This window comes from Ophidiomyces ophidiicola (genome assembly GCF_022830035.1).
Source record: "Ophidiomyces ophidiicola strain CBS 122913 chromosome Unknown scaffold_5, whole genome shotgun sequence".
Classification (NCBI taxonomy): Eukaryota; Fungi; Ascomycota; class Eurotiomycetes; order Onygenales; family Onygenaceae; genus Ophidiomyces; species Ophidiomyces ophidiicola.
The window spans coordinates 843209-851528 of NW_026054645.1; positions in this window are offsets into that span (position 1 = coordinate 843209).

Sequence of the window (8320 nt, forward strand, 5' to 3'; positions counted from 1 at the left end):
ACAAAAAGAGTTGGGAAGTTAGTCTGCAAACTGAATCTGCCAGACACATGGAAAGTTCATAAAACAGTTAGTGTCACCCATTTGAAACCAGTCTCAAACCTATCAGATCTCTTTAAGCAAACAATCCAGTCTCTCTCATCTATACAAATTGATGGCCATGAGGAATATGAACTGGAATGGATTGTAGCAGAACACACAAAAGGAAAAGGCACTAAAGCACAAAAAGAATACTTAGTGTGATGGAAGAGCTATGGACCCCAAGAAGACTTCTGGTTAAAAGAATCAGAACTAGCCAATGCCAAAGAACTATTGCATGAATACAAATATGCAGGCAAGCTTATATAAGTTATATACAACAACAACAACACAAACAACCCACAGATGCTAAGCAAATATATAATATTTCACTTTCCCTAAACATTCTTCATTCTACAACTTCATCTAACATAACATATTTTTTCTGACATTCTTCACTCAGCAAGCTTCACAGACACAGCTCTATCACAGATCACATTAACTGAATTCTCTTTGTATTCAAGCAACTGCCCACTCACTTTGTATTCAAGCAACCACTCATTTCTTACTACTCAAGCTTACCCATTCTCTTCTACCCAAATTCTCTTTGTATCCAAGCAACTGGTCATTCTCTAATTCCCAAACATCTGCCCAGCATGAACACTCCACCAAATACTAATGCATCCCCAAAAATCTCTATTAGGGCACCAAAGCCCACAATTCTATCTGCACAAAAGACCCTCTCTTGTGCCAAAGAATGATGTAAACTCCAAGATCAACATGAAGTTCCAGAAGACAAGACAGACTTTCAAGCAGACTATATCTTACAATTCATATCTGAAAATGCTTGAGTCAGACTCCATTCTGCTAATGAATGGAATTTTCAGGACTCTTCATCACACAATCCTCCACCAGCTGCATCAGAACCATGACATCTTACTTAAATTAAAATAGAAATGATGATGGACACATGGAAGGACAAAATTATGACAAACAAGTGTACAGAAAACAAAATCATCACATGAAATCACAATGAATGGATTTATATTTGTCTATCTGCTAGAGCATCTTTTTTTGAGCAGTGCAATTCAGTGGGACACAATATTAATGACAACCATATTTGATATGATGAATCTTTCATAATCTTGCAACAACAAACAGCAGCCACTTTAGCTCTGCAAACTTGAGCTGAACTGATCAGAGCAGAAATCAACAGAAAACATGAAGAAGAGATGATTCAGTGAAGAGAAAGTCAGATTATATGGGAGCAGAAATTTCTTCAATGTGAATGGTTCAAAAATCATAATACCATAATTTGGGTGCCAGAAACAACAGACACAATAATCAATGAAGCAATCAACCACCTAGAGAACCTCTCTGAGAAGAACTCCCAAAAGAAATTGCCAGTTGAATATATTGACTGATCAGAGAGACAAGAAATTCAAACAAAGAAATACAACATGAAAGCTCTGGAAGACATCTTCAATTCTTCTGAATCAGAGAATAACATTCTTGCATTTCTTGATGATGAATTGTCAACTAGCCCATGAACTGTCCAAACAAATGATGATCCCACCACACCCATGCCAAAGCAAAACCACAACAAATGTAAAGTGCTGAGCAATAAAGCCACACCATGCAAGAAAAACACCCCAGTCAAGCAAAAATTAACTTGAAAAAGTAAATGATTGCTCAAATCTGCTGAAAAGATCAACCCACAGAATGATATCTTGAAATGCAATACTATTGCATTCTCAATGGATGATAACATACCATCTTCTACATTCTCTGACTACCATGCTAACAGTCCACTTGATTGGAGAACACCTAGAAGCCATCTATCATCAGAACCAGATGAAATGGAAGTGTCAATCTCAAATGCAGGAACAACATTAGTGATAGAAATATCAATCCACAATGAATCAATGCCTCAATCACTACTGAACTCACCAAAAAACATCAATAGTGATCTCTCTGATTTTAACAATCTTCTCTTCTGAAAGCAAGAGCTGGTATCACAACACCCTTGAGAAGAACAAGTACTTTATCTGCAAAACAGACAGTTTTCCATCTTTTATCTTCCCATGAACTTTTCAGCACTAAATGCTGATGACATTCTTATCACAGATGAACTAGACACAATAATCAAATGATCAGCAATATCAAGTGGATGAACAGCAATGCTCACTAAGTACAAAAATGCTTGATATGTCATGACCACAGATCAATGTCTTGAATTCTTTCAATTCTTCTCTGAACAGTGAAAATTCAACATGCCAAAGCCAGAGAAATGACATCTAGTACCCCAAGCCCTCATTACATCAGTTGTTGATACCTACTTTAAAGAACTGTTAGACAAAGTTCAAAAAGACCACCAACAGCTATTATTGAGATCTACAAAATATGAACTCATTCACTTTCTCTGTCAATTCTCTGGAGAACCCATCCAAATACAACCACCTACAGCAATAAAAACAGGAATCTGGATGGCTTTGGATGAAGATAATGTTATAACAATGGAAGAAATTTAAGGATGGCTCAAACTAAGCACAGATGAAAAAAAAGACTTGTACATGAAATGTCAATTCATTTTAAATGATTTCATCAGATGCAAAGTTCTACAACTTCCTAATCATCAATGGGAAGCTCATCCAGCTTGTCTACAAGCACTAGAAGCAACAGCTGAAGATTATCCACATCTAACATGAATTGATGACACTGATGTGCTAGGACAGAATCCAAAAGACACCCTACAACTATGAGAAAACTTTGTGTTAGATGGAGGATGGTACCCCCAACATCAAATTAAAATATATGCACCAATGCAACCAATCATGTCCACCCTGGCTCAAAAAAAGTTCCTATATTCAATGATGCATACTAAATTGATCAACAAAGCTGTCATTGAGAAGATGTTGTTCTTTTTTGACTTTCCCTACTATGATTATCAATTCTAACTAGCAACAGGGCACTGACTTTCAGTGAGGACACTGATCATTAAAAGATATTCCCTGGCAACTGACATGGAACCTTCTGTACATACTTACTGAAGTAGATTAGTTAGTAATTAGTCATCCTCAAGCTTATCATTGAAGCTTGAGGGAACAAGAACAAGACATCTTCTACTACTCAACCAAAATCACACAGACATTCCATAGCTCTTATAGATCAGGTAACAGAGAGAGAGATAACTTATATTGCTACAACAGTATCTAGAGTCTCTAGATATGTTGCCACTGATCTTCATAAAGAAGCATCTGTGACAGATTTTGTGTGTTTAACTTTACTAGTGAAATTATGTAATCAGTCATGAAGTTTACAAATCTCAGATGTCATGAAGCATGATCATCTAAGCATCAAGAAGATTTTATGAACCTCTTTTAGATAATGAAACAAATATAAGAAGACCACAGCACAGAGTCTTACAGATTCTTCTCTCTTCATAAGTCTTGATTCTCAAGATGTTGATGTGATCAAGATCACAGTGAGAGTGACAGCTCCACTGTGATTGTAACAATTTTGTACAAAATCTCTTTTTGGTGTGATGAATGTAAGAAGACTGCAGCACAGAGCCTTAATTTAATCTTAGTTTCTAGATGTAGATGTGACAGTAAGATCACAGCAAGAGTGACAGCTTCTCTGTGATTGTAATGTAGTTGCTGTAGTGACTGTCATTTTTCATGATTCATCTAGTGATACTTAGCAATTTCTTGAATATAAATATCTCTTTCTTGATCTTCTCTCTCTCTCTCTTTTTTTTTTTTCTCTTTCAACAACATTCTTCTTTATTTTGATAAGAGTTTCAGACAAGCATTCTTTTCTTGATGATTATAAATCTTGAGAGACTTCATAAACAGCTTTTCTTAGTGCTAACACATTATGCAGAGAGATAATTTTGCCATGTCTTTTGTCATGCCCACTGTAGGCTAGGTCTGCCCTAAGAGCTAGTATCTTATTAGTTAGCATAGTTCTAATCTCACTAGTACTTGAAGCCATGCTGGTCTTCTTTCACAGAAGGTCAGCAATGAGTTCTTCTCTTACTGCACATATAGCAATACTACTTTGATACTATAAGTGCAACTTAGTTATCTTTCTTACACTGTAGACTTGATACATTGTTCTTTAGCATCTATCTTATAGACTGCCATCTTACAGTTCTCATCACTCAAAAATGTGGGACAGTCCATCAAACTACTCTGTTAGAAAACTTCTTTCTATTCTACCCCCCCAACATCAACACATTTTTATGCAACAACAAATGCAATTCCATGCTGTTAGATACAATTAGATACTATGACTGAAATCAGAAGTGAAAACAGAAAGAGACAAATGAATGTGAATTCTGATAACAATTCACAGATTGAAGTCTCTACCACTGTCTCTCAAGAAGAATAGATGAGCCAGACTATAGCACCAGAGACTATAGCTGAAACTTCTTCAATGAGTAATCAAGAAGTGTCAGTAGTGCAAGTTGAACACTCAATTGACACTTTCAGTGAGCTGATAGATGTTGACATCTCAGAGAGAACAACTCCAAGAGAACAGACATCAGAAGCTGTCATTTCAAATCAGAAAAAGAACATTACAGTTCAGAATCTTCTTCATAATGCAGATCAAATCATCATGAAGCTTGAGACAAAGCTCAATCTCATCAAGAAAAAACAAGAGATTCAAAGATTGGAAAATCTCATTAAGAACAATGAAATCTCCAACAATTCTCCACTGAAGAAAAGAGCTGAATGAAATCAAGAAACAATATCTCCTACATCTTTCTTCAATCTGACACTCAGAACACAACTGATTTCTCTGAAATTAATCACAGAGAACATCAAAGACACAACAGATGCACAAGTGACAGTGCTGAAAGCACAATGAAAGAACTCTTTCTGTGATGAAAGTGCAAAAGACATAGATTCTGTGTGCACTTTGATTCAAAAAGTGGAAAAAAGATTCATTGCCCAGACTCTCAAGAATTTAGAAGAGTTTATCACTGCCTCCAAAGTCTTTCATCTCTATCAAGAGAGATACTTCAAGAACAATGATAAACACAAAATGTTGAAAGCCATTCAACACTTTGAACCAAAGCTATTGACCAAGTGATCACATAACTTTAAGGATTCTGAGGAAAGAACCTCATGAAAAGACTTAAAAGCATGATTAAAATGTCAAATTGTGGACCCAGAACACACTCTTAGAGATGCAGAATGTGAATATCTGACACTGATGCAGAAGAAAAATCAAAAAGTACATGACTTTGCCATGCAATTAGAGACTCTAAAATGCAGACTGAAACATAAATATGATGAACATCAGAGAAAGTCACATCTCTATTCAAAGATGCTCAGTGAAGTATGTGCTGAATATGACAAGTATGCAGATAACTTTGATGCACTTGACTATGAAACATTGATACAAAGACTTGCCACTGCAGAGAGAAACATCTCAGAAAAGTACAAGAAATCAAAGTCCAAAACATTTTCTTCATTCTTCTTCCACCAGAAAGATAGTAAGAAAACCTACTACAAAGAGAAGAAAAAGAGCAAGCCATGGAACAATAAAACAGACCAAAACTCAGAATATGATAATTTCTTGGCAGACAAAAGCAGCAGAAAGCACAAGTTTAATAACAAATCAGTATCATATTGTACTTTCCACAAGCAAAAAGAGCACACAACTGAAGATTGCTTAATTCTAAAGAAACAGAAATTGATGGGCACCATGTCAAAAAATAAATAAAAGAGTTCATTAACACTGCAATGACTCTAGATTTACACAAAAAGCAGTGAAGCCTCATGTCTTTTCTGATCACAGTACAGATTCAATCAGCAACAGAGAAAGAAACAGTTCTGGTCTTAGTAGACTCAGAAGTAGAAGCAAACTTCATTGACCAATACTGAATCAAATCAAAAGAACTGATTAATGACAGAAAACCCTTCAAGCTAGTCAAAGCAATTGATGAACACAAGATATGCATCTATGAAACCCATCATCTCACTGTCAGCACAATCAACAGTAATGAGATTACACAGTCAGTAAGTCAAGAGTTTGAAAGTGTTGATCTAATCAATTACAATATGATCTTAGACTATTCTTGGCTCAAAGAAATCAATTCACTGGTTAACTGACAGAAGAACAACTGAACATATCAGTAAAACATCTCTGAAGATCTTCAAGAATCAGAAATTATCTCAGCTGAAGAAGCTATGACAGAAGTTATCACAGAGACTCAAACTTATATGATCTTGATTGATGATCTTCTTATCACAGACAATGATTGAGATATCAGCACACTCTACAGCACAAAGATTGCAGACATCACATTGAAATTTTCTGACTATATTATGCCACTTGCACAAAGTTTCTTCAAAGATAATGCTGACATCACAATTAATGGTGCAAATGTTGTGAATTCCATGTTGACATTGTCTGACTATGTTACATCATATGCACACATCTTCTTCAAAGAAAACACTGCCAATCTGTCCAGACCACCAAACACTGAACATGCCATAGATCTGAAGAAAGGGAAGAAACCACCATTCATGCCAATCTATAATCTATCAGAAACAGAGCTTGCAGTACTCTGGAAATACATAACTGATGCACTGAAGAAGAAATGAATTCAATTCTTAAAGAGTCCAGCTGGGGCATCTATACTCTTTGCATCAAAGAAGAATGGAGGTCTCAGACTCTGTGTAGACTATAGAGATCTTAATTGCATTACACTAAAGAATAGATATCCATTACCATTAGTTAGTGAAATGTTAGACAGATTGTCTGGTGCTAAGATCTACACAAAGCTTGATCTCAGAGATGCTTACCATCATATCTCAATACACAAAACTGATAGGTGGAAGACTGCATTCCACACCCATTATGATCATTATGAATATAGAGTAATGTCTTTTGATCTTACCAATGCATCTGCCACTTTTCAAGCTTACATAAATGAAACTCTTGCAGATTTACTAGATGTGTGCTGTGTAGTCTATCTGAATGACATTCTTATATATTCAAATAGCATGGAAGAACATAAGATGCACACACATATGATATTAGAGTGCTTGGAGCATGCAGTACTGTTTGTCAAACAATTCAAATGTGAGTTTGCAACAGAAAAAGTCTCCTTCTTGGGATTTGTCATAGAACTCAAGAGTATTTTAATGAAAATGAATAGAGTGTTGACCATTCTAGACTGATTAACTCTCAAAAGCATTAAGAAAGTTCAATTCTTTCTTGAGTTTGTGAATTTCTATCACCACTTTATTCATGTCTATTCACACATAGCAAATGCACTCTTTGAGCTCATCAAAGAAGATACAAAGAAGAAATGATGCAACTTTGACTGAACAAAAAACACTCAACACACATTTGAAGAACTAAAAAGAAGCTTTATCTCAGCATCTTGTCTAGCACACTTTGACAATCAGCAGTGCATTCAGTTAGAACTAAATGTGTCTGATTATGCAGTAGCAGCTATTCTTACACAACTTCAAGAAGATGAACTATGGCACCCAGTTGTCTTCTGAAGTAGAAAGCTAATTGATGCAGAAACTCACTATAATACTTATGACAAAGAACTTTTAGCTATAGTAGCTGCATTCAAACACTGAAGACACTATCTGAAGAAAAGCCAGAAATCAGTACATGTCTTGTCTGATCATGCCAATCTACAGTTCTTTATGACAATCAAGAGCTTAAACAGATGTCAGACAAGATGGATGGAAGCACTTAGTGCATATGACTTCATATTACTGCACTGCCTGGATAAATTAAACCCAGCAGATGCACCAAGTTGTTGATCAGATTACAAAGATGCCTATCATGATGAGACTCTTCTATCTACCCTGCAACAGAAGATCAGACATGACATTCAACTAGAATGAAATCTAGAGAACAACAAACAGTTGGCTTCTATAGTAAACTGTGTCAGAGTGCATGATCAAACACTAAAAGTGCAAGAAATAAATAAAAACACAGATGTTGGTGCAAATTCTTCTCTTGTGTTGTGCTCAATACAGACAATAACACTGTCAGAAGACATTAGAGAATCAATTCTTGTGTCAAGACTCATAATTAATACTGTCATGAAGTCTGAGACAGTCTACACTGAAATGCCTGAATTCTTAACCTCTCTATTGCTGCAGCTCCAAGGGCTGGACACATTTATGTCCATTCAAAGAAGAGAGATGGAGAAGAAAGATGTCTTCATGGCTGAAGATGTAACATGAACAATTTTCAAAGACAATGTGCTATGAATAAATAATAGGGCATATGTACCTAGTCAATCAGCATTAATCAATGA